The following is a 27,548-nucleotide window of genomic DNA, read 5'->3' as shown; positions in this document are numbered from 1 at the left end:
GTTTATTCTACTGCAGAGAGGGTTGAGATGATAGAGTTTTTCTTTCGGCATAACAATTGTGCCAATAGAACGGTACAAGAATTTAATGACCTTCATCCAGAAAAACGAGTCAACAGAAAATACGTTCTAGAAATAGTTGCTAAATTTAGGGAATCTGGCAGTGTCTTAAATAAAAAGCGTGAGGTTCAAAATGCTGTTGTTGTCAATGAAGCAATGCAAATAACTGTCCTAGGTCAACTTCATGCCGAGCCAGGAATAAGTGTCAGAAAATTGGCGACGAGTACAGGAGTAAGCAAAAGTAGTGTTCATAGGATACTTAAGCATAATAAATTCCATGCTTACAAAATTCATCTGGTGCAAGAACTGAATGAGGACGATTTTGACAGATGAGTGCAATTTTGTGAATCGCTTAGTGATATGATAACTGTTAATCCGCGTCTTATTTACAACATTTGCTTTTCAGATGAATATACTTTTTTTCTTAATGGCAACGTAAATCGTCATAACTGCCGCTACTGGTCAAATGCAAATCCGGGCCAGTTTCGTGAAGTTCATACTCAGTTTCCTGAGAAGTTAAATGTTTGGGCGGGAATCTTGGGCGGCTCCATTGTTGCTCCGTTTTTTCTGCCCGGAAATTTAAATGGAGAAATGTACCGAGATCTCTTGGAAAATGCCATATATCCAAGAATAGTAGAAATAATGGAAGGCGGAAATCATTCTGATGATGATCAAGTCGTTTTCCAACAAGACGGAGCGCCTCCACATTATGCTGCTGGTGTGAGGCAATATCTTGATGAGATATTTCCTGATCGTTGGATTGGAAGGAGAGGACCTTTTATGGAATGGCCAGCTAGGTCACCCGATTTAACCCCATTAGATTTTTTTTATGGGGGCATTTAAAAACAAAAGTTTACGCTACCCAACCAGACACCCTAGAAGACTTACGCCAGAGAATTATAAATGAGTGTCGGATGATAACACCTGAAGTTCTACAAAACGTCAGGCATCGTTTTGAGCAAAACCTGTATTCCTGCATGGAAGTAGGCGGGGCACAATTTGAACATTTAATAAATTGACGTAATTTAAATAAACTTGTTTTATTTAAAAGACACAAAAGGAAAAGGGTAGGTATTTCTTATCTCTCCACTTTTACTGGCAGTAAAGATTGTATTTCTTGCTATTTTTATATCCACAAGATATCCATCAGTCACTCAGAAGTCACCATTTAAATTCAGAGTAAAAAGGCCTTCAAAATAAGGAATGACACGACCCCTTTTTCTATTTAAGATTTAAGGGGTGCTTTCAACCCCTCGTAAAGGTTTCCAGGTATTAGGGTGGCCTCTTAATTAATAAGTAACCCCTTTGAAATTAGGACTTCCTTATTCTTTTAAAAATATTATCCAAAACAGAGTTCAAAATACCTTTTTCATTTTCGCTGTTTCTACAATTTTGACAAGCTGTCATATCCGGATAAAAAATTTTAGCCACTTCAAATTTGGCAGTTATATTCAGAATTAAAAGACCTTTAAAATAAGGTATCACACGACCCCTCTTTCTATTTAAGATTTTAGGGGTGATCCCACCCCCTCGAAGAGGGTTACTGGTATGAGGGTGCCTTGGTAAGGAAAAGTTGTCCCCCTCGAAAATAAAATCGAGGTGTTCGAGATTTTTGTAAAAAAATTTTTTTTTCATACCAAAAATACCTCTGTTTCATTTTCGCTGGGACACCCTGTATGTATATTGTCATATAAAGTGCATTAACACAAAATATATAAATATGGCTTTTTATGTAATCTATATTATAGTTGCTCATATGACCTGCGATCAAATTCTCGAAAATAATATACATCAAGAAAGTATTTATCATTTTAGATTAAACTACTTCCTTTTAAGTTTTGTAAAATATTTGCTATTATTTTTTTTTAATAATAAATTTTAAAATGATTTTTTTTAAAAAAACATGAAGGAATGAAGGGTGTCATTGTTTTTTCTTTAAATCTGAAAGAACAAATACTAAGGTAAACGATTTTATACCACATGAAGAAAATGGCACTGTTTTTATTAAATATAAGGTCTTATGCTGCTGGGCCTGTAGAGTGGCATTTGAAGATAGTGTGACTGTAAATATGTGTTCTCTTACCACCGGAATAACCTGGGAGATCCTAAATATACAGAAATATAAAGACTATAGATTATGTAGAATAACGAAATATAAGCTTAATATATTTATACTCTAAAAGATTAATACAGCCACTCATATATACGGTCAACCGGAAATCCATTTAACTAAGAATAATTAAGTGGTACGATCCTAAAACTTTTTTCAAAAAATTGCTTAAGTAGCAACATTTTTCAGAGTACTCTGAATTCTTGCGGAAAATCAAATATAATCACAGATGCAAGAATAATCAGTCAGTTGTAAATAACTGATTCAAGCAAGTTCTTAGATCCATTTGTACACACTATGATAAACCCTAGATCGGTAACGATGTCCTCACCGAATGCAATGTAGGCAGTTAATTTTTAGTTGGCTAATAACATTAATATAATTGATGTTGAACTCGACAATCAGTTGAATGCACCAACCCCCGATTTGTTCTGGCAATTATCAACATTTGCTTACTTAAGGAACTTATGCGGACCCATTGGACTCAAAATCAAGCTCTTCTAGCCAAATCCTTCCTAGTTAAGCCAAGAATCTTATTGGTTTTATCATTCTTGATTTTCGCCTTATTTAGCTAATTTTTTAATTTGTGCGCTGAGCACGTTGAACTTACTTGACATCTTCTACCTTTTAAGCATTATCTGCATGGAACATGTTTCACACGATACCAATTTTATTAGGGTAAATTCTGCATCATGATTCGTCTTGTTATCGTGTGTATGCATTCTTTAAAAAATCATCTCTTGTTTGTATAATAAATAATTTCCTTTATTGTCTTGTTATTATTAAAGCTAGTAAAATACACTTAAAAACAGCATTAAATAGAATAGAATTAAATAGAAGAATATTTATAAAAATTGACATTAAAAGATGACATGGACTTGATTTCAAATGGCAGATTACGTGTACTTTTTTACATTGCACCATAACGAGTTTTTAATTAACTCATGCTCCTCATTCCTAGTGAGGTAGTTGTGAGATAGCCTTTCTGGAATTGCTGATTTTGTGAACTTTATTTAATTACCTGAAAGCCTATCCAAATGCAAAATACGCAGAGCTTAATTTATTTGGATATAAGGCATCAATGTGCAGTCTTATTTTAAGTACGTTTGTCGAAAAATCGCAAAAACTTTAAAGATTCAACGACCTCCAAACTGGTCGCGCATTCATTTAATGGTTTTTAGGTCATTTGATATGAAAACGCCTAGTTCCTCCTAAAAAAGTAGGTGCTTTCGAAAGCGCAAGTAACAAATAAATTCAGTACCAAATTTCCTGGATGTATGAAAAAAAAATCGAATTTTACTTATACTTATGTGTGCAATTGCGCTGTAAGTCAGTTAACTAACAACCGTTTTGGGGTGACCACCTTGTCTTGGGGAGATATTTTCGTGAGTTGATTAACAAAACCAGTAAATAACCAGTCTCCAGAGTTGGGTTGTGGAGTGAAGGATTATTACTCTATATACGCACCCTTTTCTAACTTTGTCCTATTATCAAAGGACTCTTTTGTACAAACCGGAATTATATTAGACCTTGACCTTTTTTATCCTGTATTAACAGTTTCTGCCTTGCAATTACTGATTATATATAATTCAGCAATAGAAACATACTATGGTCTTAAAAAAGTTACATTAGATTAGTTTCCAAAAAAAATCCAGCATCTTAAATTTATCTAAATTACAGTGAACAAAGTATATAACTGTTAGCAAGAAAGAAATCAGCAAATAATTTAATTACATAAGTATTTTATAAAAGTTCGGCGAAAATCTTTATCAAACAAAAAAGTTATATCCATTACAATTATTACACATATTAAACTTGTAGCTGCGGGTTAAGCAACAACCTCGGTAAAGCCCTCCATAGCCGGTAATTAAAATTTATTACACACTAATATTACCCTAATACAAATCCGTAGAATCCCGCTTAAATTATAAATTTGAATTACCGCATTAAAATGGAAAACTGTTTTCTCCTCAAATGAGCTCCGTATACTAAAATGTCCAAGCGGTAGATATTTAATTAACCTGGAGGCTTTTAATAATACACCCTCGTTTCGAAACAAAAGGGGAAACTTTTTAACAGATTACTACCCTAAATTTTACTTGGTAGTTATAGGCCAGAGATTATTATTAACGAGGCAAGGTAAAAAGGAAAAGGTTAATTTGCTGATAGGGCGGCGTTTATTTTCTTGCAAATGAGCATTTGTTAAGTTTTTTAGGAGAATACTGAAACGACAGGATTATGTTCTTTTGCGACAAATACTACTAGTGGCTTATCTAATACTGAGCCCCGTTTTTTAAAAACAAATTGCTTTAATATGCGCTTGATGTATCAGATGGTTTTTCCATTTTAATTTTCTTGGACTCTGCATTGTTTTAATGTTACTTTTTTGTTATTTGATTAAAAGTTTTTCTTATCTTTATTTCCATTACCAAAATTTAGATTTTCAAGATTTTTTTGTGACTATTGTAGACCTTTAAAAAAGCTACATTTTCATGTTTGTTTATGATTTTTCGGAAAAGGAAAAAGTTACTTCATATGAAAAATGTTGCGTTTCTTTGCTATTTAATCAGAACTATTATTTGAGTTATAAATTTTCATATCTCTTTTTCATTTTCAAGACAAGAATTATCAAGGCTTTTTTGAAATTACCGTAAAAATTTAAAAAGACAATTATGTAATTTTCGTACGCATTTAGAAGTATAACTTTGTATCCAATTCATGGTTTTATGTGTAAAGCAAAAATCTTTTGATAAGTTTAAGAAATATTTGCATCCTAAGTTTAATTTATCAGTATGTATTTTTGCTTAGTCTACTTAGTTTAAATCTAGCTTTTATGATAGGGTTAGGCTTTGTCTCTCTATGAGCTGCAATTTCTTTAGTTTCCTTATAGATTTTACATACAATCATCCACGAGACTATTATTAGTCCCATCTAGGAATGCCTCAAATTAAGTCTGCACTATTGGTAAATTCATCATTTCTATATATATATATATGAAAATGAGTAAATTAGTAAAATTACTTTAGTTTTATTACTAGATGGTTTAAATACTAGACTATCAAAGACTTTTCATAAAAAAAGATGGTGTTTGGTGTGAAAGGATGGAGCATTCAGATTTTTTTTATATCGGTTAAAAGTATGTAGTTGGCCCTTTCCAAAAATTATTGAGTTTGAAAGTTGATATTTACGTACGAGAGATATCTGATAAACGTTTGCCCAGTCTGTGTCACAACCGTTACATTGACAAAGCCATTAATAAATGTAGCGCCATTTTATTGTAACCGTCTTAGAACATTAAAAGACAAGAATCAGTAAACAACAACTTTGTTGAGCCTGTACACAGAGGCGAGGGGGGTGTTTTGTTTCTTATTCATTGATTCTCTGTTGTCAAGTTTACACACAATTTCAAAAGAAGAAATTTTCAGCTATACAGGGTGTTTGGCGGAGGGTTAGCCAAACTTGGTGGGCATATAGATAGGCTCAGATAGAAGATATTTTCTTAATAAACTTGTGTTCTAAAAGTCTCGGGTTTTTTTATATCATTGATTTTGTGTTATTTTCAGGATTTTCAAAAAATTATGCCTTTTCACATCTTTAAATTTTTTCAGCATATTTTACACGTTTTTTTTACATTTGTATTTAGTCTGTAATGTATCCTGTATCTAAAAAATTCAATATCAAGTACAAATAATACCAAAATAATTCGTTTTGAGCTCAAAAAGTTAATACAAGTAGCAAAAAAAGTTATGAAAGGTAACTTTAACTTGACGCAAAAAATCTATCAAGATGTTCAGGTAGTTTTAAAAACATCTCCAGCTTATACTATTTTCAATGATATACGATGTGTAACACAAAGCCGACTAACTTGCCACAATTCATGACTTTAAAGGACAATAAAGTAAAAAAAAATATTTTTTAAATTTTATGTATTTATTTCAAAATTACAAATTTTATTAAAACTGCGCTCCCCTGGCTCTAATACATGCCCTACGTCGCCGCGTTTCCACTGTCGTAAGACGAAGCCGCATCTCTGATATTCTGATAGTTTGGAAAGCGGCATCGATTCTTTGAATGGTCAAATGAGGAGATCGTGAAACATGCTATGGGATTGTTGTTGTGATAACAACAATATGTGCTACATATTGTTGTTGTCATTTGACATTTGTCATTTGTCGTGGTGTAACTTTTTAGCTTTCTTACGTACCCAAGTCGTTAATTTAGTATTGTATCGTTTCTGTAGTTGTTATTGTTATTGTTAATACTGTTGTTATTGTTGCTGTTAATTGAGTTTTTATATTGTTTTTGTGACTTTTTGTTTGTATTGTTTGTATTGTTTTCGTGTCTGCTGCATACACTACTGAAGAATACGCCGATATTGCCTTTGCTTATGGAAGAGCCAATGGTAATACGCGAGAAGCACAAAGAATTTATGAGGAGCAATACCCCAATAGGCGTGTGCCCCACCACAACACTTTTGCTAACACTTTTCGTCGATTAATTAAAACAGGCAATCTAAATTTTTAAGAACCGAGGATCAGTCGAGGCAGTATGATGTTGCTGTAGATGAAAACGTAATTCGCGCATTCGATGAGGAGCCCACCACTAGTACAAGGAAAGTAGCTACAGATCTGAACATTTCTACATGGAAAGCATGGTCAGTTGTCAAGGCAGAAGGAAGGCATCCTTTCCATTACACCCCAGTGCAAGGTAATTTTATACTACATCAACAACATAATTCCGCAATTTTTACTGGCATCGTGATACTCTATTCTAGGTCTTCTACAAGACGACTATAAGCGAGGGGTATAATTTTGCCGCTTTTTGCTTCACGCAGACGTTGAAAATTGACACTTTTTAAAAAGCATCTTATGGACAGATGAATCAACATTTACACGTGCAGGGATATTTAACCAACATAATGTACATTATTGGGAAAACAAAAACGTAAATCCGCATTTGACCAGAGCCAAGTCTTTCCAAACAAGATTCAGTGTTAATGTTTGGGCAGGTGTGATTGGGAGACACCTCATCGGTACACACTACTTGCCGAGAAACCTCAACGGGGACAATTACTTACATTTTTTACAAACTGATCTCCCACAATTATTGGCTGATATACCCATATTTAATGAAGACGGGCCGGGCCAATCGTCTTCCAGAATGACGGGTGTCCTGCACACTATCGGGTCGCCGTTAGAGAATTTCTGGACAATACTTTTCCCAATTCGTGGATCGGAAGAGCAGGTCCCATCGCATGGCCTCCACGGTCCCCTGATTTAACCCCTCTCGATTTTTATGTATGGGGACGTGCAAAAGAACTCGTGTACGAGGTGGAAATTGACAATCTAGACCACTTAATTCAAAGAATCAATGCCGCTTTTCTAACAGTCAGAGAATAGATGCGACTTCGCCTTACGACAGTAGAAATGCGACGGCGATATAGGGCATGTATAAGAGCCAGGGGAGCACAGTTTTAACAAAGTTTATAATTTTGAAATAAATACATAAAATTAAAAAAATATTTTTTTTTAAACTTTATTTTCCTTTAAAGGCATGAATTCTAGCAAGTTAGTCGGCTTTGTGTTACACATCGTATATCATTGAAAAGAGTATTAACTGGAGATGTTTTTAAAATTACCTGAACATCTTGATAGATTTTAGTTTTTTTTTTTGCGTCAAGTTAAAGTTTTCCTTAACCTTTCATAACTTTTTTTGCTACTTGTATTAACTTTTTGAACTCAAAACGAATTATTTCGGTATTATTTGTATTTGATATTGATTTTTTTAGATTCAGGAGACATTACAGACTAAATACAAATGTAAAAAAAAACGTGAAAAATATGATGAAAAAATTTAAAGATGTCAAAAGGCATAATTTTTTGAAAATCCTGAAAATAACACAAAATCAATGGTATAAAAAAACCCGAGACTTTTAGAACACAAGTTTATTAAGAAAATATCTTCTATCTGAGCCTGTCTATATGCCCACCAAGTTTGGCTAACCCTCCGCCGAACACCCTGTATATAAACGCATATGACAATGGTAATTTAACTTATTGGTGTTAGAATTTACAATAAAAATAAAAAGAAGAAATAGACATATCTTATTCTAAGCGCAAAAATAAAATCTTCAAAGCAAAAAAAAATTATTAACTTTCTTATTGCTAAAACCGCTTCAAAAAAATTTGGAATGGCAACACCGCAAGCAAAAACTGATGTCATTTTGCGAAATGTCATCTTGTCAAACGGCTTTGCATTTACATTCGGCATTTGTAAAGTTCTGCGTTTTTTCTTTAGTTTTTGGTTGAAAAAGGAAAATGGTCTTATTTGAGTGTTACGATGGTAAAAACTAAGAAAATATAGAAAAAGGCGAGTCAAGCCGATCTTTTCTTAATACTGTGGTCATAACCGTAGAATAATAAAAACTTGTTAAGAAGTCAATAATAATTATAAAATATTTAATTTCCATAAAAATGCTTTTTATTTGATAGGAACCTTTATTCTAATGAAGTACGTTTAAAAAACGTATAAACAGTTCATAAACGATAATATTTTGTATAATTTAAAGCATACTATATTATTAATAAATATTTATCATGTAAATATTTTTGACGACGTCACTGGTAAAGATTCCTTGTGTCGGTGAAATCAACAATGCTATCGAGCGGCGTTGCGTTGTTGTTGCCTTTTTCTCTAATATACGTTATCTGAATTCATTTAACTTACAATATTGACTTCTTTATATAGTGTCTTATCATAATTTATTAAAGAGGAACAGTATATAAAGTGTTTTTTAATAACCTTTTGCCATTTCTACAAAATAGTTTGGCATCATTGCATCAGAGAAGTTGCAAGTAAACAAACTACCCATAGTTCCACGGCAATACTAATTCTCGCCTTTCAGTGATCTAAGGTAACCGTCATAAATATTTTTTAACTTAGCTCTGTATTGTTCATACTAGAAATCTTCAATTTAAAATTTCTAGCGCTTTATTTTTACTGTATTTTTATAGTTTCAATTAATAAAATTAGAAAATACTAGACTTGAGATAAGATGATATTCCAGGTAAGGAACTTTATCTAGATTTTGACAAATACTTAGATATGAATATAGTATTTGTATATCTTCTATTATAATCACCAATTAGTGTCGATAAGTAGACTAAAAACCGGGGAAAACGTCTACAAGAAGATGACTACGTCATCCTTTGAAAAACCGCAGTTTTAGCAATTAATTTCTGCTCAACGAGGCAAATTAAGTTTTATGTCTTGACGTGACACCGCATGCAATTTTACTAAATTCTAACTAATTCATTAGGCCGGCTGTAGCGATCAGCCTAGCTACGTTATATGACAGCCTTTCATAGGAAATTTCTATTCGCAATACAGTTGCTACATTTAGTTTCCTCAAATGAATATTAAAACTATTATATGCTACGTTTACAACGTGCGGATTTATTAGGTGCATGGATCAAATATTAAACAAAAATAGCTGACTGAACAACAACAAAAATGGCGGCCTGTAGGCAGTCACACTTTGGTATCCCATACGGGGCACATATAAAACGATATCGATTTTGGATTTTGTACCTAAATTAAAGGGTTGTTAAGGGCTAGGCATCTGGCAACCCTATAAAGGATCTGTCAAAAGTGTCAATAGTGGCGTCTCTTTAACGTCAAAGGTCATTAATTCAAAGGTGTGTTTATTGTGAAGTGTGTTCTCTTGCGTTTTATTGTGTTCTTGTAGTTTTCTTTCGAATTATGGCGCGTTTTTGCGAAAAAGTGAATATTTGGTGCAGTTAGAGAGCAGTGATCTAGATATTGCCTTGCGATATAAGGATAAAATAAGGGTGGTAGCCTGTGTTGACCCTTTTGCCCTAACCGACCCAGAAACAACAACTTGAAAGATTTTCCAAAAGTAACGGCGTTTGATATTATCTTATGCTAACCCACAGCTTCTATACAGATGACCAGATGAAAGCCTACAAAAGTTTGTTTGGCTATAAATATTTCGAAGCTGGATGGGTTTCAAATTGTTCTGTAAGAAAAGTTGGAGATTTCACCATTGTTACTGGAAAGGTGAATATAAAAATGCTTCTATATATTTTTATTTGTCTTTATTTTTAAATAAGCAATAGCAAAAACATTGAAAAAAACTCTTTTATTTTGATTTTATTTATAACAAAAAACCATTTTAATTTCAGGTTAAGCACTCGCAGAAAATGAACGAGCGTGCTCTTGATGTTATGGGTCATAACTCAAGAAGTTGGAGGAATTCACACAGGACATTGCACCTGTATGGCGGGTCATTCTGAAGTTTGCAGCCATGTTGCCGCCATCTTATATATGTTAGAGAGTATAACACAAATGGTAGAAAACATGGCATGCACAGATAAATTATCTACCCGGAATGTTTCTAGCCCATTAAAAGTATCTATGGTTAAAATAAGTGAGATGAAGCTAAAAAGAAGAAAAACCGAACACGGCTTAACTGGTTCGAGCAATATTCCACCATTTGAAGAGAATGAATTAGTGAAGTTCCTAGAAGGTGTGATAAGTGATGGTGATGATATTGTGCTAAGCAGAATTTTGCGGCCATTTTGTACAGAACTGACATTTCCATAGCCCATAGATAAAGTTGGTATCCAATCAACATTCATATAATCTTCTAATTGAACTGGTTTACTAACAATTTAAAATTGAATCAATTATTTAGTGTAAAGATTAAAGCAAATAATTACATGTTTTTTTTTACATTTATCAAAAATTAACAATTTAAAATTATATGTTCAAAGTAAAAGTACAAAATCAGTGTATGTATTAATTAAGGAACCATATTAACTTTAAGTTAGTTCTGTGTTGGATTGGGAACCAAATTTTGATAGTATCCAACAACATTCTATGAAACCCTGAGCCCAACAGCCCCATTACAGATTAAAAAAAGAACTAACCACTTAGGTAGCTACCAGACAAGAAATGTTTGTTGCACACTCGACCATAGGCTAACAAACTTTCTGATAAGTCATTTCTTTTAATTGCATTTATCCATTGTTGGCGCCTCTTTTTGGAGAGTTCATTAAGGTCTAGTCTATGCTTGAAACTTAGTTCTTTGGGAATATTAAAAAATTTAATTAGGTCTCTGTCACCTCTGCTAATCGCATGAAATACGATCAAAATCAAAATGAACTCCTTACACTGTCAACTATTGAAAATGACCAGATATTTTCGTTTTAAACTGCAATGTAAACAAAGCACTATCACAATGTGTGCCTACAGGCGGCCATATTGAATTTATTTTGACAGAATGCTGATTTGGCCAATACGCTACGCGAATGCTTGTGTTCCTAGATCTGTGATCAAATGATAGACTATTTTTATTTAGTACAGCCCTGTTTACAAGGATTGATTATGAGGGTTAAATTAGTGCACGATTATCTCTAGGATCAAAATATCAGTTAAAGGGAGTTGTATCAGTTTAGACGAAGAATTATAGGACATAACCTTTAAGTCTTTAAAAGTGTTATTGTTGTTTAAAAGTTATAAAAATAAATTAATAATTTTTCTAAGGCTTACGCTTGTTCTTCTCTTCCTATTCTTCTTTATTTTTGTGTACAAAAAAACCTTCTAACCTAACATTCAATAAAATGTCAAACTTGTCACTTTGGTACTTCAAAGTAGGTCCTGTTTACACCAAAAAAAAGTTAATTTAATCTACCCCGTTTGGAACGCATCAAATTCGGGTATCAAATTTTAGTGCGCTGCCATTTACACCGAAAAAATAGTCCTCATGACGTAATTTGGTCCAAGAATTTAATATTTGTTACACGCGTTCTAAACGTAGCTATTGAGACTACTATTTAAAGAACTTTTTATAAGGCTTAATGTGTCTGTAACATATTATATAAATCAAGAAAAGCCTGTTCATAATCACTAATTACTTTTAGAAGCAATAAATTTGAAAAATTTTCCCGGGCGTAAGAGGCTTTACACGATCCCAGAATTGCGCTCAAATAAGAAACTTTGATAAGCGAGAAATGAAATTTATGTGGTTATGTCGAGAATTCCCGGTGACCTACTATTGAAATGTTAGAGGTTACTAGGTTTAGCTTGGAGGCAATGCCCTTGCAGCTTCTTTGTTCCCTTGAATTTAGTTTAGATGTGAAACCGTTTTTAAGTTAATTAGATCCATAGAACTGTATATTATTCATTAAAAAAAATTAACTTACTGTATACTTGCCATAACTTATAAAAACTAGTTATTTTGTCCTGACTTTGTAGAATTCTTGAGGGACTTTAATGAGATCATTTAAATATTTTTTTTAATTGAAATAATTTCAAATTAAGTTGTCCTATTGTAACATTGTCTGCCATTGTTCATTTAATTTTAAACTTACTTGTGAATTTTGATATATAGAATTTTGGTCAAACAAAGATGTCATGGTACGCTGTTTTATTAAACAGAGTACAAAAATGATGAATTATTGTGATTGATGAAACCTTGTCGAATCATGTTTTTTTTTTATTTAAAGGACCAGAGTAAAAATATTTACGCTTTCCTCAAGTCCTTTGTCAAAACCAACTGTTGCAAATATTTCAAAATTTACCATATGATTTCTTTAGAAGATCTCCGTAAAAGAAAAATTGAAAACCAGCAGAATTGAGATGCTTCTATATGGAATTCAGATCCAATAGATCTGTCAAATAGGTGTAACCTAATTATGTTTGAGATTCTTCACAATCTCGGTAAACTCACATTTTACTTGGTTTGTATTGAAAACCTATTTTTCTAAAGTTAAAAGACGATATTTGATTTGATGTAAAAGTATTATGTTGCCGTTATTATTCAGTACTAGTATATCTGTATACCTAGGAAATTATCAAACTTTTTGACTTAAAACCTACAACACTACACAATTGATGGTCTCGAGTGAGCTGCAGTATCTACTGCGCGCCTGCTGCTAGTTGCTTTTTTACATTATTGTCTCCGCTGAATGGTTCTTTATCGTTAAGAGGATTTCACATAATTCACAAATAATAAAATAACAGGCATTTGCAACACATAATTAAGGAGGATTTATTAATAATCTTAAAAATTAATCTATTTTGATAGAAAACTTCCAAAGACAACTTAAGTTTTTGATAATTTTTGACCATTTACTGATTAATTAAGGGGATGCGTAAGTTGAGAATCAACATTGTTGCACAGTAAATGTTAGGTGCGGAGTTATTGAAGAAAATATTTTCGGTCATTTTATCTCTGATTTAATTCTTAATGGTAAATTAAGATTTTTATCAAATATATCAATTTTTAAGTGATGATATATATTACAATTATTAGAGAACATGACTATCTCAAAGTCCTACTCACTTTACGAAACAGTTGCGTCAGTATCTTGCTCAGCAGTTCTCTCCGGTATATTGGAAAAGGAAGTTTATTTTCTTGGCCAGCTTTGTCTCCAGATTTAAATTGTTTCACTTTTTCATGGGGAAGAACATAAAATTACGTTTAAAAAACTTAATCAACAACACAAGAAAATATGATCGAACATAACATCGAAGTATGCAATACTTCATGGTTTGATTACCTACAACTTGTTTAACTCTGTTGATTTTTTATTCTGAGTATTAAGCAGACCTTTTAATCTAAGTAATTAGAACATGTAATTACCTAATTCCATATTTCATTTATTTCTTAGATACTAACTACATAAGACTCGACTTTTTTGTATTTGCTTCTCTATTATTACGAGATATTTGGAAATAATTCCGAAATAATAAACGAATAAATATATCAATATGCGGTTTTTGTCAAAGCAGATTTCATAATTTAGTTCTATAATTTTAATTAAAGGAAGTTAATTTAAGGAAAAAAATATACCGATACATTTAAAATTTTAGAAAAATTGTAGGAAAATTAACGATAATAAACAGCGCCATCTTCGTCCATTCGAAAAAATTAAATTGATCTTTCATATCTTGTTCATTAAAATTAGTTAAAAAGTATACAGGATATAGCAATTTAAATATGACAGAATTCATTTATTTCCCACACCCTTATTAAGCCAATGAAAGTTTGGCTTTAACAGAATTCGTAGAAAATTTACTCAGCTTTCCAATGGCGTTTTCAAACTTGTATCTTAATTTAGTAATTTTGGTCAAATTTTGAATTGAAATTTTGTATTTTTATTCGGATAGTTGCGCTTTTGCCTTGAATTTTGCGCTTGAAGTCCCTTTGTGAAAGGTTGAAAATATTTTTGAACGATGCCTCGTTCCCATTTTTGTTATAATTTGTTTTTTCCCAATTGTCTGAAGTCAAAGTTCTTTAGACAAAGATAGTATACCTCCTTAACTGAATATCCTGTAATTGCATAAAATTATATATTAACAAGAAGGTCGTAACCCTATTTACGACTCTGGGATATTTTCGGAAATACGTGGAAATTTTACTTATAGCCGTATAGTACAGGATGATTCAAAAATTAGATATTGTATAACACTTTATGTTTTAAATGGAATGCCACATTTCTTTATTTTTAGATTTTCCATGAAGTTGTTAGTCACTTTTGTTTCAAAGTATATATCTATCTTCAACCATTGTGAAGATATTTGGACTAATCAAATTTGACTTTAATTAAAAAAAAAATAATCATGGATACCACCATGAACTTAGCAAAACTCAGAGTTATCGTGTGTCATCAAAAAACTTTGTCTTTGCTTTCAAATTGTTAACTACTACTTATAATTTGTACAATTTGCGAAAGGGTAGAAATATCAAAACTGTATTACCCAAATGAGCGCATTGCAAGAGCTACTGCCGGTTGTTTAATGTGATAAAGTATGTTCCTTGAAGAAAATTTGACGAATCTGGATTTGTGTTTTATATTTGACATAATAGCCATAAAGAAAATCGACCAGTTAGAAATGAAGCCGGACACGTAGCACTTGACAATACTCAAACCAAACGTGGACGAACTATTTCTTCAGGATTTACATGCTCAATAGTACAAAGAATTTTGAAAGGCAATACATTTCATCCCTATAAGATAAAACTTATCCATGAGCTTCATGAAGACTATTTTATTAGAATGTCGCAGTTTTGCGAACTAATGTCCTGTAATTTAATATTTGTTTCTTGGATGAGTATACGTTTTATTTGCATGGTGCTGTAAATAAACTATTGATATTGGAGGCACTCAAATTCACATTTGTTTCGAGAGGTACACTCGCAATATTCTAAAAAAATAAATGTGTGGGACGGCATTTTCGAAAATCATCTTGTAGGACCTTTTTTATGCCTGGAAATTCTTTTACTGCTGAAACGTACTTGGACATGTTAGAAAATACAATAGATGCACGAATTACCGAAAATGACGTTAATTATAATGAAACGAATAGTCATTTCTAAGATGGTGCGCCAGCGCACTATGTAGCTCTAGTACGACCGTTTTTGGACACTCACTTTCTGAATGAGTGGGTCGGCAGAGGAGGCCTCATTGAGTGGCCGCCGAGATCTCCAGACTTTGGGGGCATTTGAAGAGTAAAGTTTTTAGTATGAAACCAGATTTTATTTAAGATCTTTGGGGGTGGATTACGGTTGAATGTAGATATAGGATGAATTGAATGTAGACACTAAACATAGACATTCAGTTTATTTTACCTTACATTTTCAAGACATGCTTGAAAATGTAAGGAATAGCTTGAAAATGTAAGGAATAGATTCGAACAAAATCTTTATTGCAGGTATATGGACACCAGCACTTATTGCCACATTGAACGGTATATTATAGGAAATTAATTTTTAGTTAGTTATTTAGAGCATAAATTAATTAGATTATGGATATCCATAGTGTGCACGTCTTAAATTAGCTGTCTTTAAGAATATGAATTTTAGAAAGTGTTGATCAGGTCTGATAATGTCTTTATGGGTGAAACGCGTATAACCAATTAATTATTAATCGTTATATAATTTCGAGACTTTGGCCAATTTGGCCGAGACTTGTATTTTTTTGTAATAAGTAAGTCACTTAAAGAAAAAAATGAACGAGTACTTTTAAAACGATAAATGTCATAAAATATTACAAAATTAAAATAAGCGGTTGAAATAGAATTAAAATGTAAATTTGTTTATTTGTGTTTAAACAAACGCTCTCTGTCGTACTTTAACTTTCCGCATTACGTTAAAAGCACCAAATAAATTTAATCTAGATGGCTAAGACAATTTGCATTATTATTTCTACTTCTTTCTTGAACTCAGCTCTATGTTTGCGTTATTATTAAATATATAAGGTTAAAAATATAAAATCACTTTTTTAAAATGAATATCGATATTTAACATATTGGGCTACACAGTTGAGTATAATTAAATCTAAAACATTACCTTAACCCTAATATTCTATTACTTATACGTCCCCGCTACATTTTCAATTTATGAAATATGGGAGTATATATTATCGTTCAAGATCCGATTCAATCCATTTGAAGTCACTGCAAATATCCTTAAAAACTGATTTCGGTTAGACGTTCAATCTGATCAGGAAATTCAATCAGGGTTTTCCATCGCGTAGGTTGTATCAATTCGATCGGATAGTTTAATTTTATAATTTTGATACTAGCAGCAAAAGTTTATTATATTTGTAGATACATTTCAGTTGTATCTTTATATTAGTCAACAAAATACTTTATTCTAATCAATTACCTAACTACTAGTTTACAAAGTAAGACGAATTTCGTTTTTAAATTTAAATAGAAAAAATAATTCCAATAAAAGGTTCTCAGGAGAAAAACAAAATTTTAAAAATATCATTTTAATATAACATTGATAGCCTAGTGGGGAACCAGATATCCCTATCTACCCCGTTCCCTGACCTTAATCCTTCATTGTTTGCGGACTTATGAATATTTTTTTATAATGCGATTTAAAGAACCGAATTACAGAAGGGCTGACGAGAATAAGTATTATATCAAAAACATAATCATAAACTCGTCTAAGGGCTTTAATTTTGCTGCTGAGGGAATTGCGTGACTTTCTTATAAATATGCGTAAATAATTTTTTGATTAAAACGAGTAGACGAGTCATTTAATTATTTGGATGACACGTGGGACAAAACTATACTTTTAATTTTTTGTAATTTTAAGTCTGTGACAAGAATATTTACAAATCATAACTGATTATCTACGATTTCTTTGGAAGATAAAAATATAAAGTTGCCTGATTAATCAAATTTTTTCTTATAACTTTCTATTGTATAATACCAAAGATAATTATACTAACGAAGTTAGAGAACTAGTTTAGAACTAGTTAAGAACTAGTTTACTATTATTTTCTTTGATAATAGGTATCAAACTTAAACAGAAAATATTGTCTAAACTGATCGATAAATTTATTTAAGTTTTACTTTTATTCAAATTGGTTAGTGATGAAATTCCATAAATATCAAAACTAAATGTATATTGTTAATTTGGAAGAAATAATCTAGAGTAAGAATCCTATTATTTTCTTAAATATTCTGAATAAAAGATGTTCTTAAATGCTATGAGTTTAGAGTTTAACAAAACATCAGAAATATACATGGTGGGTAAATAAGCGAGGTAAGTGGCTGTAGGACCGAACGCTAGATAGCGGTACATAAGTTTTGACTTTAATTCGCTATAACTTTAAAACAAGCAAATTTTTTGCAAATTTCATCTACTCTTTAACTCAAAAATATACTCTATAATTTGAGCCTTTGGAGTAAAATAAAGATAACTGGAATAATTATAAATTGCGCCCTCTAGCTCTTTTATTAGGAACTATAGAGTGGTAGTGAGAACCGACATCTAAAACAGCTACATTGATTTAGCAAACAAATTTCGAATTACGAAAATCACATAAGTGGTTTAGAAGTAACCCTGATTTTAATGATTACACTTTCAATAGCAATAGCTTTCCTCAGCCAGGCCAATGATGAGCCTTAAACCAAAATGATAGAAAAATTTCTAGGCTTTGTAACAGTATTATCAAAAGTATTGGTTAATAAGATAGGTTTCCGGAAAAACATGTTTTTCATATTTAATTTTCAGTTACGCCCTCTAAAGGTAAAATACAAAATTAAAAAAAAATATTTTCCAGAAATTTTCTGATAGCCACTTTTAAAATAATAAAAAAAAATTCATTGTTGCCAGATGTACAAGTCCTAGAGTAGACTTTCTAGTCCGAGATATAGCTGCTTACGTACCACGCTTATTTGCCAACTCTATACATACATGTCAAATGTATAAGTATTTATCAGATATCGGATATGTCAAGTTGAAGGTCCATTGGATGAATCCAAAAGGACATAATTCAAAAGCAATACTAAATTAAATGAATGCGTTTAGCATGGAAACTGTTATTTAATATTTATGCGCCTGGTTAAATATAGACAATAGTGAATTCTATAATGTCTGCTTCTTTTCCTGTAGGCTGATAAGATCTTTGGATTTTTCCTGCCATTGCTTTGAAAGCCTTTTAGGTGGTCTATATTCGGTTTTTTGAACTTGGCAATTCTTACAAGTCTTTGATCATCCAATAGATTAACGTGGTCTCTCTGCTGTGCTTGGGTCATCTTACAATGTCTTTAGCAGATCATATAATCTTCTTATATGCTCATTTATTGCTTCATCATGAAGTGTATGACTTATGACTCTAAAAGACTTTAGAGTTTACATTTTCTTTACGCTTAGAAACTTTTTAATTGCTGTCGTTTCTGCTCTCTTTAGGTCAATATTGACAATATTAGTCTTAGGCAGGCATTACTTCCTGTATATATAATTTAATGTTCTTTGAATACGGTCTGTTAAATCTTTCTTTACTGGCCATGGTAAATCTTTCTGCCGTTTTCCTGTTCTCACTGTACTCCCTGTATATAATTTTTTTTTTGGATTCTTTGGATACTGGTAATGATAGTGGCTTCTTAATAAATATAGCCATATTAGATTTTTTTGACTTGTTCTAGAATCTGTATAGTAATCACTGCAGATATCATCTCACATGAGAACGAAATTGTCAGTCGAAGATTTCTCCTTTATTATTTGAATAATTGCATTTATTTACTTTTTTACGATTGTAATCCACATAGGTTATATAATTACTTCTATTTGATTTTTTTTCTTAGCAGTTAGGTTTTTGGGCTTGTGTGTAAACTATGGAGTTGGAACTATAGTGGTTTGCTGGTAATTTTTTATTTTCCTTCCCGTAATGCTTTTTCAAAGGCTTTTATAATACTTTATTACGGTTTGCTTCATGCGGTCTTTCCGTCATCAGCAGTTAATATTCGCAAAAAAAGCTTTTGTGTTTACTTTTTCTACCGTTTCGGTTTACGGCATTTGTCCTTCTCTTATGTTTTTATAGTGCGGTGGCAGGGTAAACACGGATAATATGTATTTTTTGTAAATTTCTGAAACTAAAATCTGGCTTTTTATGGTGATTTCTATTAAAAGCATTCATATATGATCATAGTTATTTCTATTGGCATTTTTTATGCTGGGATCAACTCTTGTATCAATGCGGCTCCATGGTGACTTGCTGTTTATTTTTCAACTCATTAATGAACTGTGCATTAGCCTTTTGTATAAGAAATATTTATATTTTTCTATTTCTTCTTAATCGGCTTAATTTAATAGTCCGAACCTCGTATTACTTAATACATTATAATATACAGCAGATAACTTCAAAACTCTTATTACGAGAATGGAGTTCTGATCTGCAGATCTTATTTTAGATATATGCTTAAATTAGTTTAGTTATTAAATATCTGCATTTTTTAAATCACTGACGTGATTCAAAGTAAATCTTAATGGATATACAACTTTAATCTTAATAGATTACGCAAAATTCCCTTAGAGAAGTGCAAATTAATCAGATGATGATAAAATGGATTAATCAGCTTGTTCCACATTCCTATTATCTTTTTTTTAACTAGAATTAGAAATCTTTAGAAACTTTAGTATATTAGGCCTAGCCTATATTATTACAATATAATTTCGAAATATAAGCGATCTTTAATATAAGTTAACTAAAGAATTATAAAACCTGAATAAAGATACATGAAAAAATTGAATGTTATATATTTTTAAAAACCTCATATCAAACTAATTTAACAATTTTTATTAATTATTTAAAGAAGTGGAAAAATGGGGATGAAAAACTGAAGACGTCAAAAAAGAAAAATATTTGTCTCTCATTTGCACCTCTGGAACAACCAATGGATGAAAGCATAATAAAATGCCTTAAAACTTATTATCGTAGACATTTCATGTATCACCCAATCCATCCCGTTGGAAAATGAGGAAACTTTCAAAATAACAACTTGAGACTCGATGAAAATAAATGCAATGAATTTTCACAAAACACTATTGAAAACTGCTTTCGACATGCTGGTCTAATTAAATCATCGAGCTTGATTGATGATGATTGTGACTTCGGAGTCACTATACTTAATCATATTTTTTCTACTCAGAAACGTAAACTAATCTTACTTAACATACTCCACAACACACAAAGCTTTCTAAGTTTTAATACTCAAATGATTTCTATTAATAGTATAACTTGTCATGTTGTAAAGCAACGCATCAACAACATCTAACTAGCACTTATTTTATAGCCATGGCCATCACACTTTATAACATTTTTGTGATTACCATAACAACCAAAGCCGTCATTAATGATGGCCCGTGATTAATGAATTATTACTCAGAGGGTATCATGATTTATTACAGATGCGAGAATAATCCTTTTATTAAAAGATCATAGAAAAATGATAATTATAGAAGTTAATAATCATAGAAGGCTTTTATTTCTTGAATAGGCTGCTGTATTTTTACGAGTTCGTCAAATATTTTTCACTTGACATAACATCTTATCAAGCGTAATTATTATTGGTTATTTAATTAAATTTGCCTCAGTTTTTTGAAGGAATGTAATTTATTGTGTTTACTAATATTTGAAATCTTTACGAATGAAGAAAATGTTGATATGCTTTTAGTGTATCGAGAATCTCTAAAAAAATCAAGCTCAAAAATTGTATGCAGCTCGCTATCCGGAACGGTATATATTCTCACGTATACGTACTTTCAAAGATTTCAAGCAGAAAATCCGAAATCCAGAACAGCGCCGGCGAAACAACTTTATTGTAAATGAAACTTCTGGAACTGAATGTTTTACTTTCCGTTAAATTCCACAGAGAGGTTTTCCGTAAGAGAACTAAGTATAACCTTTATCATCTTCATGAAAGGACTGATAAGGGACTTCTAAATAAATATCAAGAAAATAATAACTTTCTTTTATTCATTTATTTTGTATATTGAAGTCTCGACTTTCTCCCCGATGCGACAGTTTGGATTCAGGAGATGCATGGGCACTCGTGATGAAGCCTATACATGTGCTTTGTTGACTTTGACAAGAGTATTCGATAGAATTCTACATACAGCTCTCCTAAGCTTCCTTCTCAACGTAGGAATTACTGACGAGGATATCCAATTAATAAGGAAAATAAGAACAAAGAATACTACATCTTCGGAAATAGACATTTGTCAAGGAGTGACTAAGACAGTGATGCATATTTTCGCCGTTCCTTTTTAATGTTTTCTCGGAGGACCTGTTTGAACCGGCACTATAGAATATTTCAGATGGAAACAAGGTAAATGAAGAAAGCGTCATTATAAGATATAATGATGAAACATTACGCTCACAATATGGAATAAAGATTAACATTAAGAACACGAAAGAATGATATCAGAATATCAGAATATCCCGATTATATTGCAAATAGACGGCAAAGTCCTAGAAATGATAAATCATTTTAAATATTTGGGTTCTTGGATTAAACGAAATTGAAACCCAGATAACTAAATAAGAACTAGAATTATGCAAGTATGCCAAGAATTTAGACGATGGAAGCAACTCTCTAATTCATACTTGGATCTGCGCCTGCGTCTGAGACTATGTGCGGTGTTACGTCTAGTCAATCATGTACGGCATTGAATCATCACGAAGCTTTTGAACTCTGGTGCGACATACGAATGCTGAGCATTCTTTGAACGAAGTAAATTATGGTTGATGGAATCCTTCAGAGAATAACAGCCTACTTAAGCCACCTACTTAGGCATGAAAATTATGAATTACCCCAACTAGTAATTGAGGAAAAGTTGGAAGGAAGAAAAAGTCTGGGCAGAAAGCGACTGTTCTGAATGCAAAACATCAGAAGCTGGACCGGCCTGAAATTCGAGGACGTCCTTAGAACGGCACAAGATAGACGTGCCTATGGCAATGTAATCGTCAACCTTCATTGATGACTACACGGAAAGAAGAAAGTCCCGATTTTTTAACAATGCTATGTTTAATCGATAAAATAATAGATATTGATCTCAGGAAAATCAAAGAATTGTTCGACCTGGGCAGTTTTAAGAACTGTTTGAAATCAAGGCTTGAGAGAGTTATCGGAGCGCACATTCTCGGACCGATTTTTTTCGTGCTGGTTTAACTGCTCCACGATATTTGCAATATCTAAGAAATTAAATTGAACAATATTTAGATCTTCTTAGCAGTTCTTAGAAAAATGTATTTTAGCAGGACGGTGCGCTTCTTCATAATTTTGAAAAAGTAACTGAATACTGATCCGATCCCTTGGATTTCAAGGATTTTTTTATGGGGTACGTAAAACACCATGTGTAATCTACTCCGGTGCTTGACCTGCAGGAATTACAACGTAGAATATCTGAAGCTTTTTAACGCATTACTCCAGAAATATTAGAAAGGGCTGCATCAAACGTAAGTCTCAGAGCTAGTGAGTGCATTAGAGAAAAAATTGATCATTTGGAATAATAGGTAATTAAGTAAAAAAGTTTCATATTAGAATAATTATTTCTTCAGTTTTTTTTCAATAAATTGTATTTGTAAATTTTTTTCCTGTTTGGTTACTGTTTATGTGTACCTACGTTATGCTAGGTGAATATTATTAGGTATAATATATTTTTCTATTTAAAATTTACCCAACTTAGATTTGTAAAATATTATTTAAAAAAAAATTTGTTTTATTCTTAAATAGTAAGTAGATATGTCATTTGAGAAATATGATGTGTTAAAAAAAATAGTCATTTCATTACAGCCTATCAAATAAATCAAAATGACTCGGTTTTTTTACGGTTGAATCGGACTGAAGATGTTACAAAATGCTCTTACACCAAATTTAATTCGTTTATCTTTTCAAGATAAACGAATATAAGTGATCCCTTTTTCCGATGTCACCCTATATACATTTAAATCAACTTGTATTGAGATTAATCAAGAATAGGACACAATCAGTCTTAACTATTAAAGGTCGTACGTATACGAACTTATTTGGATAACCGCAAAATTTTCATTTTGGAAACAAGCAACTTTATTTTATAGAAGTTATATAAAATAAACCTAGATTGACACCAATTTATCTAAAACTCAAAATGTTTGAATTTGAGTTTGGCTATTTGTAGATTAGATACAGAATATTAGATACAGTAAGGAACATTAGATACAGTAAGAAGTTTTCGTTTAGCTGTCTAACTTGCAACGATTCAGGAAACTCAGGAAATATCAAGTTTCTGTCTTGATAATAAATTCAAGAGATGCATATGGTCACGTTTGGAGTTATAATTAATGTTCAGGGTAACAAGAGAATGGCAAATGCTTCGTTGAATGGCAAATTGCTAGAGATAGCACAAAAAATACATTAAAATAAGACTTAAAGCATCATCTTCACACACTCTTTTTTTTATAAAACAATAATATATTTAAAAAATAGAAATACACGTGAAATATATTTAGTCAGATTCGTCAAAACTTAACTTTCCATCATCTGAGAGGCAGAGCTCTGGGTTTTCTATGCTCTGGAAAGTAAGTTTTCCTCTAACAAGAGGTTTTTTCCTATTCTAGGTTTAAACACCACTTATTATGCATTACCACATAGATTTTTCTGCATCAATACTGTTATATGTTTAATTGTTTTAATAGAATTTAACGCCCTCTAAACGTGTTAATAAAAAGGGGTCACCAATTAACAAAAGTACAAACACTATGCTCAATTATGTGCAAATAAAGGGCCAGGTGAGATATAAATTGTGTCAAGAGCGAAATACCCTTCGCATTCGCATTGAATAAACAAGTAAAAGCTGACCCGAATTCGAAATGTTAAGGGTTACGCTGACCGCTGGAGCATTGCTCTTAAAAATGGATTTAAATATTTATCTCTAGCAAAATGGCATTCGCACGTTCTAAACAAAAGGAGTGATATATTAATAATTTATCTTGGATGTGGTAAAGTTGCGGGTTTTCGGGCCCTCCTGATCGATATATATATATGCGCGGGTTTTTGCCATCGTTAAGGGTCTAAACAATAGATAAATGAAGCTATTTCACTGACGAAAGCTGTCCCTGAAGCGCGAACACTTTTTTATATACGGAAGAATATACTTGACCCATTTTGCAGTTGGAAAAGCCCCTCTTTAGAAGCTCTCTCGTATTTTCCGGTGCTACAAACATCATATTATTATTTTGTCATGTCAGCACGACCAACTTATGTAACTAACATTTAATACGGTTCACATTGCACGATGGTTATTAAGGAAATGAAAGATTATGTAAAGTGTTGTTTTATTCTAACCGACATGCAATTTTTCAGTACAACATAATAATTAATTATTATGCATTTTTATTTAATTTATTAATCAATATGCTTCCATATGTAACAGGCCGTGTCTTATAAGTATCCCAGATAGCACAGATATAATATACCTTTAGAACATTAAAAGGCTAGAATTAGCATTGTCGGGCAACTACGGGTAATTTTAATGCATATTGTATAACTTTAAAAAAAATATAAAGCATTTTTTTCAATAAATTAGGATAAGATAGGCTATAAAGAAGTCGATATTCAAAGTAAAATGAACGTAGATTACGTATGTTAGAGAAAAGGGTAACAAAATTGCAACGTCGCTCGATCGCATTGTTGATACTACCGACACGAGGAATCTTTACCAGAGACTAATTAATAATAGATTATGCTTTAATTATAAACAATAATACCGTTTATAAACTCTTTATGTATTTTTTTAACGTACCCCTTTTTTTAAATTATAGAAGTACAAAAAATTTTAATTTTGTATTTGACACACACTTCATATTAAAGTTTTTTATTGAGGTTTCTATAATCTCCTGTTCTATGTTTATGATGACGGTTCTGCCTTGATGTGATGTTATGACAGTATCGGTATTTACTTGTGAAAAGATCGACTTGAATCACCTTTTTTTCATGGTACAGGACAAACAGCACACAAGTTTTTAACATCGTAACAGTTCACAAAACCACTCAAAGAGACCTTTTTCCTTTTTTAACTAGAAAGTAAAGAGTAAACATAGACCTTCATAAATGCCGAGTGTAAACGCAAAGTGGTTTGACAAGATGACATTTCGCGCATCACTGATTTTTTGCTTGCGGTGTAGCCATTCCATTTTTCTTAGAAAGGTTTTAGGAGTAAAAATGTTAATTAAATGTAAATGTACTAATTTATGGTGATTCTAGTGCTAGAGGTTTCTCTTTTCTCTCAGATATTCTGAGCTCGTCATACAACATCTGTGGTTATGTGTTTAGTAATGTTACAGTCCAGGCCTTATGTAATTATACGTTTCCTCTAATTGTTAACTATACAAAGAATGATGTTGTTTGTCTTGATTTTTCTTGTACACTGCCATCTTTTTCCTAAATGAAATCCTTGCTATCAATGGGCAGGATAACTAATGTAATTATTTGTATTAAATGCGATTTTAATAAGTGCTGAAAAAGCAGATATTACAATACAATTCATTTTATGAACTCTTTCATCTGTAACCGTAACTTTTCTGTGAGAATAATTACTGATGTCAGACAAAATTTTAGGTACCGTCACTCTGCCAAATCTATGTGCAAACTTTTATCTTTATATGTTAAAAATACTTTTCTGTCATCCAAATTAGTATTAGCATCTTTAGGTATTAGCAATAGTGGGATAATCAGCGATACACCCTTGATCGAAGGTAGGTCTTCGGTTACGCCTCAACTAGACCAATCTATAGACACCCTTGCTATTGGATCTTCTTTTTCAATAGAAACTCCCACCATAATCAAGTTGCCCTAGCATTTCTTATTGTTCAATCTGTGCGTTCAAAAGTTAGCGAATTGGAACTATTTTTAGAATCGGTTAACTTTCCTAGTGTGTTAATTCTTGTTGAACACTGGTTGAGGTCTGACGAGCCTATTGATATCCCTGGTTATGTACTCATTTCCAAATTTTAACGCAAGCAATATACACATGGTGGTAGTCTTATTATGTTAGAGAAAGCTTTTTTAACTAAATTTGTGTTTATTACTATTGACAGATTTGATCATCTATTGATTGAAAAGGTGTGCGAGTTTTCTATTGCATTTAGCAGTAAGTTAAATTTGTATATTTTAGGATTGTATCGATCTCCATCTGGTAATTTAGATTTGTTTTTAGAAAAGTTGGGGATCCTCTTAAGTGAAATTTCGGTTAATGCGATGTTGATTTTGACTGGCGATCTTAATGTAATTTTTTTAACCAACACGAAAATCAGTGTACAACAATCAATGCCGGTTTGTCTGACCATGAGGCAATAGTGGGATTAGTAAAGCTTAATAGTGCAGCTAATGAGAATAAGTTTGGACACGACAGACTTTATACTAGAGCTAATTTCCGCAAATTTTCTTTGCTTTGCAATATGTCAAGTTGGAATAATATATTGACTACTGTTAACCCACTGCATAGCTTTCATCAAATAGTATCAAACAATTTTAACACTGCTTTTCCTGTTGTCAATATTAAGAAACGAAATAGAAAACCTTGGTATACTAAGGGTTTACGAGTATCTGGGAAAAAAATGAGCTCCCTTTTTTACATTAGGTAATACGCTATGAACAATGCAACATTTTTAAATTATTATAACAGATACCGCAAGATTTACAGAAACTCAATCAAAATGGCTAAGTGGACCTACTTACAAAGTAGGATAAATAATTCCTCCAACAGAGCAAAAGAATCTTGGAAAATTTTAAATGAGCTAAGGGACAAAAATAATGTCTTGGTTATTCCAAGTTCCTTAGATTTCAATGTCCTCAATTCCTTCAACTGTGATATTGCTAGTAACCTTGCAGCCAATCTCTCACAAAAAATAGATCCCAGGAGCTATCTCAGCAATGTGGTAGTAGCCAAATCTTTCTTTTTTGCCTCCACAAGTGTAGAAGAGCTTAAATAGTTAATGGTTAATATTAAGAATAAGAGTTCATCAGGTTGAGATAGGCTTTCTCTTAAAATATTTTCTGCTTTACCTCTTGTTGC

The 27,548-nt window shown here is 32.0% G+C and overlaps 1 protein-coding gene and 1 long non-coding RNA gene across 4 annotated transcripts in view; both read left to right on the top strand.

Annotated features, from left to right (window-relative positions):
• The window catches only part of LOC126746900 (inaD-like protein), a 226,928-nt gene that overhangs the window by 103,079 nt on the left and 96,301 nt on the right, over positions 1–27,548 (top strand). The window lies entirely within an intron of this gene.
• Positions 9,877–10,975, top strand: LOC126746923 (uncharacterized). The gene is made up of 2 exons (XR_007664034.1): positions 9,877–10,246; positions 10,372–10,975. It is a non-coding gene; the product is annotated as an uncharacterized LOC126746923 (long non-coding RNA).

The sequence above is a fragment of the Anthonomus grandis genome, chromosome 2 (assembly GCF_022605725.1).
Source record: "Anthonomus grandis grandis chromosome 2, icAntGran1.3, whole genome shotgun sequence".
NCBI lineage: Eukaryota > Metazoa > Arthropoda > Insecta > Coleoptera > Curculionidae > Anthonomus > Anthonomus grandis.
Note: the sequence above shows the minus strand (reverse complement) of the source record. Positions and strands in the feature narration are given on the sequence as shown.